At 36.9% G+C, this 14849-nt stretch overlaps 1 long non-coding RNA gene across 3 annotated transcripts in view; it reads right to left on the bottom strand.

The window, feature by feature from the left end:
• The window catches only part of LOC309634947, a 429791-nt gene that overhangs the window by 212077 nt on the left and 202865 nt on the right, over positions 1 to 14849 (bottom strand). For all 3 annotated transcript variants that reach the window (XR_014248512.1, XR_014248513.1, XR_014248514.1), the window contains one exon: positions 6382 to 6484. This is a non-coding gene — a long non-coding RNA (uncharacterized lncRNA). The remainder of the gene's footprint in view (positions 1 to 6381; positions 6485 to 14849) is intronic.

Here is a 14849-nt window from a genome sequence, read left to right as displayed (position 1 = left end):
TCATTTTGTTTGGGTAGAGTTCTCATGCCAGATTTCTCATGGGCTACTAGCCGATAGATAGATCCATAATACAGGTGTCTGTTTCCCAGCCCTGACCTAATCAGCTGCTGCTGGTGGGACACAATCATGTGGTAATTTTCTGTGCTGTGTTATTCGTGAAGACACCTATCAGTACCTAGTGCTATGCACGGGGGACTAGACTTCCTCTCCAGTGAACTTGGCTTCATCAAGTTTCCATTTCCATACCTATAACAGGAAAAGTTGGATGACATGTCCATTAAAGTCCTTTCAAATTCTAAGGTATTGTGAGTGCATCTTTTGTATTTGTCCTCATTCTTTCTTTCTTTAAAAAAAAATTTTTTTTCGTTACTACTTGTGATGTTAGGTATTATTCTAGATGTTGAGGAAACAGCAGTGACTGAGGTAGACCAAGTGTATAACAAGATTCTGGCAGTAAGAAAACTTTACCCAAGATGGTACCAATTAAGTGGTTTTAATGAAAGAGCTGCTTAGATACGTTAAGAAATGTTTCAGAACTAGATAAGGAGAGTTGAGGCACCCCAAGGCCAGCAAGAGTGAGAAGCTACCACCACATCTAAAGTTGGATGGGCGAGTGGGACATAATGGTAAACCAACGAGACTTTGAGACATGGAGGAAGAGATGCCTGGAAGAAACTATAGTCACAAGGGATACAGGTGCTGCCCCAAAACAAGGAAATTGCAGGAAAAGGCTCCTCAATCTCTCTCTCTTCTCACCCTCTAGGTTACCAGGGCTTTCCATTGGCCAAATCCAACCGAAAGTATGAGAGCAAACGATTCAAGGTGATACAGTCTTCAGCCTCTGAGAGCATACTGCAGCTCCAAGAAAATGGGAAATGGATAGGAGGGGATCAAATGGAAAATAACTGCGGCATAAATCTTACTATCAAGTGGAGTAAACAGATTAAAAACTTAAACTAAAATAAATACAAAATAAAACAATAAAATTTGATTTTTAAAAAAAGTACAAAGGAGGTAAAAGAAGATAGAAAGTGATTTTCAAGGAGGAAGGGATTATTTTAGAATAATGGAAAAAACAGCACATGTTGACAATTTTTGTCATTTTAATAAGCGTACTTGCCTTGGACTTTTTTATTTTGGAATATCTGATATGTGAAAGGAATGTATGTGACATATACAAGTTATGAACATAAAAGAAAAGCAAAAACCCATGAACAACCACCAATTAAAAAAGAAAATATCCAAACCATTGACACTTCTTCGTTCTCCCTCATCCTTTTCTCCTTTCTCATTCTTCATCAGTAAAACTCACTAACCTGAGTTAGTGAGTTTATTACTAAACTCCATTCCATTATGGTTTACTACAGGATATTGAATATAGTTTCCTACGCTATACAGTAGGACCTTGTTGTTTATCCATTCTATATATAATAGTTTGCATCTGCTAACCCCAAACTCCCAGTCCAACCCCCCCCTTCCTCTCCTCCCCCTTGGCAACCACAAGTCTGTTCTCTATGTCTGTGAGTCTGTTTCTTTTTCATAGATAAGTTCATTTGTGTCATATTTTAGATTCCACATATAAGTGATATCCTATGGTAATTGCCTTTCTCTTTCTGACTTACTTGGCATAGTATGATAATCTCTAGGTCCATCCATGTAGCTGCAAATGGCATTATTTCATTTTTTATGGCTGAGTAATATTCCATTGTATGTATATGTATGTATGTGTATATATATATATATATATATATATATATATATATATATATATATATATATATACCACATCTTCTTTACCCATTCATCTGCCGATGGACATTTAGGTTGTTTCCACATCTTGGCTATTGTAAATAGTGCTGCTATGAACATAGGGATGTATGTATCTTTTTGAATTACAGTTTTGTCTGGATATATGCCAAGGAATGGGATTGCTGGATCATATGGCAACTCTATTTTTAGTTTTTTGAGGAACCTCCATACTATTCTCCATAGTGGCTGCACCAATTTATATTCCCACTAACAGTGTAGGAGGGTTCCCTTTTCTCCACAACCTCTCCAGTTTAATCACACTCTTTAATACATGTTAGTTTCGCTTATTTTTTGAAACTTATAAAATTGAAATCTTAAATTCATTCTTTTCAGTCTTGTTTTTTCCACTCAATAATACTTTTTAATTCACCTTTGGTGATACACATTGTTGTAGTTCAACTTCACTGTTGAAAAGATATTTCATTACACAAATATTGTATAATTTGTTCATCCATTTTCCTAAGGACATTGTGTTATTGCCAATTTGTTGCTGTTATGATACTGGTGCAAATATTCTTCTATCTCTCTTTTGGATACATAAGCAAGTATTTCTTTGTGGTATATAATGCATACAGGAATAGAATGGGTGTATTACGGACAATGTGCATGTTGAGCTTTATAAAATAGTACCAACTTGTTTTTCCTACTGGTTGTATCTTTGTACACTCTCACCAGCAATGTTCAAGAGTTTCCCTTGATTCATGTACTCTCTGTCATTATGCTATGGGTTAAATGTTTGTATCCCCCCCCAAAATTCATATGTTGAAATCCTAGTCCCCAAAGTGATGCTTACAAGCAGCCCTGAGTTATGATTCTAGACAACATCACCATGATAAGCATATGAGATGGACACTTGGCCTAACAGTTACTAAGACTTCCTAGAAGGTCATTATAATACAAACAGTATAATATTAATACAAAAATAGACAAATTGACCTACAGACCAGCTGTAAGATAGACTCATATCTCAGAATTTATTGCATAATAAAGGTGGTACTACAAGTCAGACTGTTTAGTAAACTTTGATAGGAAAGCTGCTCATTATGGAAAAAAATCCATACCTATTACCACCTACAAGAATGGAATGCACGTATATTAAAGAAATAAGCCAAAAGAAACCATAAAGGCAGAAGATAATGTGCCCTAGGGTCAGGGAAGAACTTAAAATTCCAAAAGCATCGTTAATAGTTTTAATCACATCAAATTAAGAATTTCTGTGAATCAAGTTAACATAAAGCTGTTGCAGAGAGATGATATTTGCCAGGTCTAAAACCACAAGGAAATCATTATCTAGAATATACAAGAAACTCATGCATATGAAAAAAGCATCAGAATCTCAAATTTTAAAAATGAGTAAAGGATATTTGAGTCAATTCAGAGCCAAAGAAACCCAATATATGATAGGTGCCAAAAATCATTGGTAATCAGAGGAACGCACTTTAAAACAAAAAAGAGATAACACTTTAGACCCATCATATTCTAAATACAGAGTGTTGAGTGAAAAAAATAAGGAACCCAATACCATCTATGTAAATTACAACTCATGAAATAATTCATGGCTTACACTAATACTTTAGAAAAGAAGACTATAGGGCTTCCCTGGTGGCGCAGTGGTTGAGAATCTGCCTGCCAATGCAGGGGACAAGGGTTCGAGCCCTGGTCTGGGAAGATCCCACATGCCACGGAGCAGCTGGGCCCGTGAGCCACAATTACTGAGCTTGCGCGTCTGGAGCCTGTGCTGCGCAACAAGAGAGGCCGCGATAGTGAGAGGCCCGCGCACCGTGATGAAGAGTGGCCCCCACTTGCCGCAACTAGAGAAAGCCCTCGCACAGAAACGAAGACCCAACACAGCCATAAATTAATTAATTAATTAATTAATTTAAAAAAAAAAGAAGAATATAAACCAAATATACATTGGGGAATTGGGAGTGAGGAGTGGACCAGAGGCCTTGCAAAGAGCAATGATCACCGGATGCCCAGAACTGCAGAGGATTACTAAGGAACCCTTGGCTCATTAAACAAAGCAAAACCATAGCGCACAGGTGAAATCATACTACATCATCTTAAACTCCCAATTCCATCGTGGGAGTCCTACCCACAGGACACCCAGCTCAGGAGTCCACCATCAGCTAAACTCTTTGCTTCCCTGGGAATATCTTGGTCCCCAACAGTCCCAATCATCCTTCTATAGGCTGAGGATAAAATGACTCTTTATCTAGTTTTCCAAATATTTATATTCCTATGGTAATATAGCACTGGAATAAAAATGTGATGTTTTTTTTTAATAATTGAAATTTTAACCAAAAATTTTTCTCTCATTTTCTTGTATCCTTTTTTTCTCACCCATTCATTCAGTAGAAGTCATTGCCTCAGGGAAGGGGTAATATGGCAGAGAAAATCTTTTTGGTGTTAAAAGCATCACTATGAAGTATGTAACTTCTAAGCCATAAAACATCATCTCCAGAAAACCAGATAAAGAGCCAGGCCAGCTTGTCCTCAGACTACATAAAAGTGGCCATGACTGCGGGGAACAGAAGAGACACGGCAGAATCCAAGTTAAATGATGGTGGGTCCCTAAGCTCTGTTTCCTGTAGAACGGTCTCCGCAGACGGAACTGGGAACCCCAGATCAGACAGAACTGGGCCCCTAGCCCCAGGGAAGTGCCTGGAACCAGCAAGATTCCTGTGTCCTGTCCCTCAGCTTGGCTTCCCAGCACGGCACCAGGACAGGCCTGAGGCCACCTAACAGAGCATCTGCAATAATGCAGGAAGAGCTTTGTGCCTGAGAGCAGAGCAGAGACAGCTGCTCTGAAAGTCGTTTGTAAGATCGTAGTAGATGCACCAGGGGCCCAAAGTCAAAATGGGAACAGAGACCCCTCCTATGAGTCTATGTAGATGAAGAATGATTTCAAGGAAAGGTCTTCTCCATCCCTCAAGTCTCTGCCCTCACTCTTAGACATCACCCCACAGAAAGGAAGAGGCACTCCACTAAACACATGGGCTCTCAATGCGGGACTATCTTGCTCCCCAGCAGACATTTGGCTATACATGGAGACATGTTTTGTTGTCACAAGTGGGAGGTGCTGCTGGAATCTGATAGGCAGAGGTCAGAGATGCTGCTGAACATTCTACGGTGCACAGAACGGCACCCCCCAAACATAGACTCACCCAGCCCCAAATGTCAGCAATGTCAAGGCTGAGAAACACTTCCCTAAACTGAGATTAGGTTTTTGACGACTTGGCACACTAACAATTTATTTATTTATAACTTTTTATAATTTATAATTTTTATAATTTATAATTTATGATTTATAATTTATAACATATAATAATTTATAAATATATAAATTAATAAAATAAATTAATTAATATAATTTATTTATTTATAACTTTTAAAATTAAAATATTTATTTATATTAAAATAAATAAATATAATTTATTTATTTATAACTTTTTATAATTTATAATTTTTATAATTTATAATTTATAACATAAATGCTCATTTGTTTTAAATAAAGAAAATTACACCTAGTTCGTGGGTTGAAATGTGGAACTACTTGCTTACGCTCAGGAATATATCCTTTGTCTAATATAAAATAATCAACAATTATCAGTTTTGCATTTAATGAAAAGGTTTTGCAGGGGGAAGAAAAGTTTAATTAGCTTTAAAGTAAGACAAAGCACCTCACTCACAAGGAGGAAAAAGAATTGGAGACATGAAGACAGATGCTGGAAGCTTATGACACTATCCGAAGCAAATGAGAGAAGCAAAGGGGGAGTAGCGGGTGGGGAGTGGGGTGGGGGGTTAGGGGGGAAGAAAAGTACGTGCAGGGAAGTCATCCCTGGAGGAACATTCAGAGGGGAACAAGTGGCTCCTTACTTAGGATGATGGGGACCATGAGCATTTTTCAGAGAGGTGAGGTGGGTTTTCTTCCAGACTCTCCAGTGAAAGTTTACTAAGAAGGTGGCATGAAAACCTCAGATCACTAACATCCCAGGAAGAATATCAGCAAAGGGAAAAATTGAAAGGGCTTTCAAAAATAGCATAGGTGAAAGCAAAAGCCAGAAACAACAAAGAGAGGAAAAGGGGGAAAAGAGATGAAAAGGAGGAAGGGAGAGGAGAGAGGAACAGGGGAAGGGAGGGAGAGAGAGAGAGATCTAGAAACAATTGCAATGAGTAATAAAGTAAACCAGTCTTATGTTAATGACATGCCAAAGTGTTTCATTTTTATGCAAAAGCAAATAACTGTGAAGTATCCCCAACATAAACACTGATTAAAAGAGATTAAATGTCTCGGGATGAAATGTCATAATATTACACAGTCAGTTTGTGGTGTTCTCAAAATGTTAATGACCTCCAGCTTCAGCTGCTTCCATTACCAGCTCTCTCAAGGGAGAACAGCCTCAGCTGCAGGGCTGCCAGGAGGAGCTCAGAGCCTCGTCCCATCTCCTCCCCATTAATAGATAAAATTTCACTGAAAATGATTCGGTGACATTTGGCCATAATTCAGAAGGGACCACATTTTTAAAAAAGAATTTTTCTTTTATCAGAAAGTACTTGAGTTTATCTTACCATTTCAATAATGTTCCAGACCTCATTCAGTCAGTCTTCAGTACTCTTTGGAATAATAATTTTCTATTCTCTAACAGTGACATTTCCCCAGCAATGGTAGCATCTGCAGAAAATTTAGGAAGTGAGAGTTCATCATTTTACAAACTAATTCTAGAAAAAAAGCGTGGGTCAGGATGAATTTATCACTATTTCACCAGGACTGATCCCAGAATTCTACATAAAGTGTTAGTGTACTCTGAGTGGCCACGCCCCCTCACTTACTTTAATAAAAATCATTAGTACTTCTGGTCTCCACAATTATTTTTGCCTCCAAGCCAAATAAAATAGGCTAACACCCTGTGGTTACTTTATAAATTAGTCATTCTCTCCCACCTATTCTACTGACCCAGTTTCTCTCACACAGCCAGGACACGTGGCATCTAACTGGCTACACTTTTGAACACATGAACCTCAATGGGTATGTATCTGTTGCCTAGTAATATCTACGCTTTCTGCAGTACATAAGTGCATTCAGACATTTATGGTTGGTGCAACTTTGCATTTATTCAACAAACGCTCATTGAGTCTTTATTAAGCACAAGCTCTCTAATTAGTCCCTTCTCTCAATACATTTCTAACATCTGGAGTGGGGTCAGGGGTGACAGAAAGAACAACATGGGGCAGGATAGGTATGTGCCACTTTCTAGGGTACAGTTACAGCGCTCAGTAACTAACACGATGAAGTCTCTTAGCTGGAGACTTCAGGAAAGACCCCAGGGCAGGTGGGTTATACAAAATGGACCTTGTAAATTTTGACAGAATGTTGACTGAGATGAAATGAATAAAACATTTTATCTGTCCTGTCTGAATACAGTAGCCTATAGCCACATATGGCTATTTAAATTAAAGTTAAATAAACTGAAATAAAATTAAACCCTTTGAGTTTTCTCTTTCTATTCCCTACATAATTCCAGAGATGCCAGTGAGCAAGGTTTGAAAACCACTATACCAAATTATTTCCATCACTGGCTGCCAAGTATGACATCCCCTGGAGTTGTACAGCATAGCAGGCCTGCCCAAAAGGCCAGAAACAGCAATTAATTATTAGAACTAGGATGTTTTTGTATCTTCCAGAGTCTCTTATAAAAATGCAAATGTTCCTGGAGAGAAACATCTTAAGCAATCATGGGGAATTATTTTATCAATTCAATTTGCAGCTTGGAAACTTCGGTGACAGCAAAGCCCTGTAGGATTGGGCACAGATAAAGGAACTGAAACAGATGTAACCAAGGAAAAATGTCTTTACTTCCTGAGGTTGTACAGGACCCACCTAACAGGCTATCGCTAGTTTTTAAATAAAGAAAATTATAAAATGGCCAACATTTGAATGTATCTTGATTGCCAGATACTTTTCCAAGTCTCAATCTACTTTTCAGCTCATTTTATGTATTCTTTTATTCCTTTATACATTAACTCATATATGTATGCCTTACAACAACTACATGATGAAAGTATAATTTTTATACCCATATTACAGATGAGGCAACTGAGGCACAGAAGAGTTAAGGTCACACAGCTAATAAGAGGCAGAGCCAAGATTCAAATCTGCACAATCTGACTCTAGGGCCTGTGATAACCTCACACAATGGTTCATCTTCCAGAGGTGGACAATTATTTCAGTTTACCCCAGCACTTCTAAAGGGTGGCCCCCTCTGAACTTTAACTCTCTAACCTCTGTGATTCTCTTGATTTTGGCTAATTACCCCAGAGAAAACAAGAAGGATGAATTTCCAGTAAGCTATGAGCTTATTGAGATGGGAATTATCTTCTAGTTTTGCACCCAATCTAACCAGTTGAATAAGGATTTCACTCAGTTGAGGCCTGATATTTTCAGGTCTGCCATGCACTGCAGCAAGTGTTGTGATGCTCAGCTCAGGAAAATGACACATATAGAGTTTAACTGAATATCATCTTCTAGAGCTGAACTGTGAAAACTGGTGACCCTAGGAGTTTGGCCTTTGCCCATATCACTAAAGCATCCATATTTTCTTCTAGGAGTTTCATGGTTTCAAGTCTTATGTTCAAGCATTTAATCCATGTTGAGTTGATTTTTGTGAGTGATGTAAGATGACACTCTTTCGAACATGGCTATCCAGTTTTCCCAGCACTGTTTATTAAAGAGAGTATCCTTTCCCCATATTCTTGGCTCCTTTGCTAAAAATTAATTGACCATATAGGCATCAGTTTATTTCTGGGCTCTTTATTCTACCCCATTGATCTATGTACGTGTTTTTTATGCCATTACCATACTGTTTTGAGTACTACAGCTTTGTAATACAGTTTGGAATCAGGAAGTGTGATGCCTCCAGCTTTATCCTTTTTCAAGATTGCACTGGTTATTTGGGATCTTTTGTGGTTCCATACACATTTTAGGATTTTCTTTTCTAATTCTGTGATAAATGCCATTGGAATTTTGACAGGGATAGCATTGTATCTGTAGATCACTTTGGGTAGTCTGGACATTTTAACAATATTATTCTTCCAATCCATGAACACAGAATATCTCCATTTATCTGTGTCCTCTTCAATTTCTTTCATCCATGTCTTATTGTTTTCAGTGTACCTCCTTGGTTAAATTTATTACTAAGTATTTTATTCTTTTTGATGCTATTTTAAATGAGATTGTTTTCTTAATTTTTATTTCTGAAACTTTGTTGCTGGTGTATTATATAGCACAGGGAACTATATTCAATATCCTGTGATAAACCATAACAGAAAAGAATATGAAAGAGTGTATATATATGTATAACTGAATCACTTTGCTGTACAGCAGAAATTAACACAACGTTGTGAATCAACTATACTTCAATAAAATAAATTTTTTTTAAATGCAACTAATTTTTGTATACTGATTTTGTATCCTTCAACTTTACTAAAATCATTTCTTAGTTTTAACATTATTTTTGGTGGAGAGAAGACTCAATATTTTAAAGATAATTTTCCCCCAACTAACATAGATTCAGTGTAATCCAATCAAATGCTCATCAAGCTTTTTTTTTTGGAAATTGACAATCTGATCATAAAATTTATGTAGACTAGACAAAACAATTTGGGAAAAGATAACAAAGTTGGAGGACATACTCCATTGATTTCAAGATTTACTTTACTGCCTTAGCAACCAAAACAGCATGATACAGTGTACAAATAGACATGGAGGTCGATGGAAGCAAATAGAGAATTTAGATATAAACTCACACTTATATGGTCAATTGATTTCAACAATGGCACCAAGGTAATTCAGTTGGGAAACAATACTCTTTTCAACAAATGGTACTTGAACAATTGAACATCCAAGGTCAAAACAAAATAAATGTACTCCACCTTTACTTCACACCATATATAAAATATAACTAAAAGTACATTATACACCTACAAATTTAGAGCTAATACGACAAAACTTCTAGGAGGAAATATAGAAGAAAATCTTTGTGACCTTGAATAAGGCCAAATTTCTTAAATAGGACACGAAAACACCCCAAAAACTGATAAATTAAACTTCATTTTAAAAATTTGCTTTTCAAAGACATTTTTAAGAAAATTGAAAAGCAATCCAAAGACTAGAAGAAAATATCTGTAAAACATAGATCTATTAAAAGACTTGTGTCCATAATATATAAAGAACTCTGACAACTTAATAAAGAAAACAACCCATTTTTAAAATGAGTAAGAGATTTGAATAGAGAGCTCAACCAAGAAGATATATAGATGATAAATAAGCACAAGAAAAGACGTGCAACATGATTAACCATTAGCAAATGCAAATTAAAACCACAGTGAGATACTACACACCCTCTAGAACTGCCAAAATTACCAAGTGTCTGAAAGAATGTGAGGCAACTCAAACCCTCATACATTATACATGGGAACACACTTTAGAAAACAGTTTGGCTACCTCTTATACTCTTATAAAGATAAATACACACTACTCTATGACCCAGCAATTTCTCTTTTATATATTTACCCAAAGAAAAGAAAGCATATGTCTACACAAAGATGTGATTCAAATGCTCATAGCAACTTCCTTTATAATAGCTCAAAATGTAAATAATCTAAATATCCCTCAACTGATGCAAGGATAAACAAAACGTGATTATTATCCTAAAGGAGAACACAAAAAAGGAGCAAGGTACAGATGTACGCAAAAATATGGAATATTCTCAAAAGTATGACATTAAGAAATACAAAGACTGTGCACTCTATGAATTCATTTTTTAGTAAATTCTAGAAAAAGCAAAATTGTAATGATACTAAAAAAATAAGTGGTTGCCTGGGACCAGAAGTTTAGGAAAGGGACAGCTTCCTGCAAAAGGACAGCTGGAAATTTTGGTGTGATAGAAATGTTCTGTATAATGATGTTGGTGGGTTGTGAAACTGTATAAAATTGTCAAAATTCATCAAATTGGAAATAAGCTTGGTGAATTTTATTGTATGTAAGTCAATGAAGCTGACCGAAAAATGAAAGGAAGAAGATCTCTCTATCAAGGAGTTATATACTTTCCAGAAATAGAAAATAAGAAATGGAGAAAAATTAAATGTCCTTAATGAAAAAAAGAGATGCTTTCAAAGATATTTTGTTTTGTATAATGGTGTGTGCATTAGTCAGGGTTCCAGAGAAACAGAATGAATAGTGGGTATAGAACGAGAAAGAGAAATAGATTTATTTTAAGGAATTGGCTCACGGGATTGTGGAGACTGGCAAGTCCAAAATCTGCAGGGTGGGCCAGAAGAATGGAACCCAGAGAAGAGGTGCAGTTCAAATCTGAAGGCAGTCCGCTGGCAGAATTCCCTCTTCTTCTAGTGAGGTTAGTCTTTTTCTATTAAGGCCTTCAATTGATTGGATGAGGCCCACCCTCATTATGAAGGGTAATGCAATTTACTCAATGTCTACTCATTTAAATGTTATCTCCGTTAAAAAATACCTTCACAGAAACATTTATTTATTTATTTATTTATTTATTTTAACATCTTTATTGGAGTATAATTGCTTTACAATTGTGTGTTAGTTTCTGCTTTATAACAAAGTGAATCAGCTATACATATATATATCTGCCCATATCTCCTCCCTCTTGTGTCTCCTTCCCACTCTCCCTATCCCACCCCTCTAAGTGGTCACAAAGCACCCAGCTGATCTCCCTGTGCTATGCGGCTGCTTCCCACTAGCTATCTATTTTACGTTTGGTAGTGTATATATGTCAATGTCACTCTCTCACTTCATCCCAGCTTACCCTTCCCATTCCCTGTGTCCTCAAGTCCATTCTCTACATCTGTATCTTTATTCCTATCCTGCCCCTAGGTTCTTCGGAACCTTTTTTTTTTTTTAGATTCCATATATATGTGTTAGCATACAGTATTTGTTTTTCTCTTTCTGACTTATTTCACTCTGTATGACAGACTCTAGGTCCATCCACCTCACTACAAATAACTCAATTTTGTTTCTTTTTATGGCTAAGTAATATTCCATTGTATATATGTGCCACATCTTCTTTATCCATTCATCTGTCGATGGACACTTAGGTTGCTTCCATGTCCTGGCTATTGTAAATACAGCTGCAATGAACATTGTGGTACATGACTCTTTTCGAGTTATGGTTTTCTCAGGGTATATGCCCAGTAGTGGGATTGCTGGGTCGTATGGTAGTTCTATTTTTAGTTTTCTAAGGAACCTCCATACTCTTCTCCATAGTGGCTGTATCAATTTACATTCCCACCAACAGTGCAAGAGGGTTCCCTTTTCTCCACACCCTCTCCAGCATTTGTTTCTAGATTTTTTGGAGCTACATAGAGTCATTTAGTTAGGTACCATTAGCATTTGCCCTTATGGAGAAAGATGGAAGAAGTTCCTTAGGTATTACCTTTGTCCTCCCACTAGCTGACCTTGGAGACAGCAAGCTCAGCACCGTGGGTCTCCATCTATAAAATTAGTATAACATCTACTTCACAGAAGTGTTAGGGGAAAGATACATTAATAAGCATCTAAGCAATTGGAGATTTGCATCACATATATTGCTACCCATGCCTTTGTGCTATGCACTCCCAAAGTCCCTCAGCAAGTCCTTCTTATAATATAGCCCCATTGCCCTTCATCCCAGGCCCAACTCCAGTCTGATTCCTTTTTTGCCTGCCAAGGAGGACTTTGCACTCCCACTTCAAAAAGTGCTTCCAGACAAACAAGAGGCAAAAGGAACCAGGTGCCTTCCACTCCTTCAACATCATTCATTCATCACCTCTTAAAGGTGAATGGTGTCTAAGAAATCTCAGAAAGCCTTAGCACAATGGTTCATATGTAGATGAAGATTTCTCTTTCCTGATGGATTTACACAAGAATCTGTTCCAAAGCAGAATATTGACAGCCAACTGGAAATGAGCATGGAGCCAAATGTTAACAATATCTGGCCCACCCTGCAGATTTTGGACTTGCCAGTCTCCACAATCCCGTGAGCCAATTCCTTAAAATAAATCTATTTCTCTTTCTCGCTCTATACCCACTATTCGTTCTGTTTCTCTGGAACCCTGACTAATACACACACCATTATACAAAACAAAATATCTTTGAAAGCATCTCTTTTTTTCATTAAAGACATTTAATTTTTCTTCATTTCTTATTGTTATTATGTTAACAATATCAGTGATAATCTATTACCTGTTTTAGTGAGTGCTTGTTCAAGGCCATAAACATTGCCATTTAATCCTTACACAACTCAGCAAGGTAGATAATTTTTAGACCTACTTTACAGATAAAAAATTAGAGTTACCATATGATCCAGCAATCCCACCCCTGGGCACATATCCTGGAAAGATGAAAACTCTAATTTGGAAAGATACAAGCACCCCAATATTCATTGCAGCACTATTTACAATAGCCAAGATATGGAAGCAACCTAAATGTTCATCGACAGATGAATGGATAAAGAAGATGTGGCACATATATACAATGGAATATTACTCAGCCATAAAAAGAATGAAATAAGGGCAATTTGCAGCAACATGGATAGACCTAGAGATTATCATACTAGGTGAAGTAAGTCAGACTAAGAAAGACAAATATCATATGATATCCCTTATATGTGGGATCTAAAAAAATGATACAAATGAACTTAATCACAAAACAGAAATAGACTTACAGACATAGAAAACAAATTTATGATTACCAAAGGGCAAAGCAGGGGAGGGAGGGATAAATTAGGAATTTGAGATTAACAGATATACACTACTATGTATAAAATAAATAAACAACAAAAACCTACTGTATAGCACAGGAAACTATATTCAATATCTTGTAATAACCTATAATGGAAAAGAATCCGAAAAAGAATATATATGTGTGTGTGTGTGTGTGTGTGTGTGTGTGTATATATATATATATATGTAAAACTGAATCACTTTGCTGTACGCCTGAAACTAACACAACATTGTAAATCAACTATACTTCAATTAAAAAAAGAAAGAAATTAATTAGAACTCAAAGAAGTTAAATAATTTGGTTACAGCTGTTAGAATCAGGATTTGAACCAATGTGAAGGAAAAGGACCTTATAAATTTATTCATCCTTTAGGACATTGCACACAGAATAAAAGGGTTAATACAAACTTCTCAAAATTGACAATGGGAACCAGTTGTACCAGAAGAAGATGTGAGAAGCTGTAAATTCTTCATCCTGAGGCCACGAGCCCATGTCAAGGCCCTTAGTGGAGAGGACTGAAGGGAAGGCAGAAAGGGTGCATGCACTGAGATATAGGGGTACCTGCTCTTCCCTCCTTGCACCCCAACTCCCAGAAGACTTATACTTGACAAGCTGCTTTCATTTCCTGCCCCACCCTTCCAACTTAATACCATTATTAATAGGCACATCTTTCATGCAAAGCTTTCTTTTGGAAATTGATGGGAAGTAGGTAGGTGGGTGAGGCAGCAAGAAGAAAACACACTAAGAAGAAAAGGTGGTAAGTGGGTGGATGAAGGTCACTGGAGAAAAAATGAAACCAGAAATATATTCATCCTTGCTTGGAAAATATGACTAAGTAAAATAAGTGTGATCATTTGAGGTAGTCAGTCAGTCTGACCTTTATAAAAAGAGCAGGATGATTTTACTTTTCTCCCACTCCAAGTCATTTTAAAGCAATCCATAAGGGTTCACTTCTATCAGAGGGTAGTGAGTTGCTGTTGTAGAGCTGTTATCTACAAAAAAGAGTTTCAGATGGGTCAGCTCATACTTTCCCACTTTCTTTAAAGTATAGGGGTGATGGACTCCAAAGAAAAACCAAGTGGTTATTCTTGTGTGACTCTTCTTGGATATAGCCTAAACAGACAAGCCAGGGGAAAACATCTTAAGGCAAAACTTGTTAGGAACAGAAGAATAACCTGCTTCACCTTTTTTGACCATCTCAACATATTATTTCCTAATGAACTCCAGGGCTAGAGGGTAGAGAGATGCC

This window comes from Balaenoptera borealis (assembly GCF_965194805.1).
Source record: "Balaenoptera borealis genome assembly, chromosome: 9".
In the NCBI taxonomy this organism is placed as follows: domain Eukaryota; kingdom Metazoa; phylum Chordata; class Mammalia; order Artiodactyla; family Balaenopteridae; genus Balaenoptera; species Balaenoptera borealis.
This window is presented reverse-complemented; position numbering and strand designations above follow the sequence as displayed.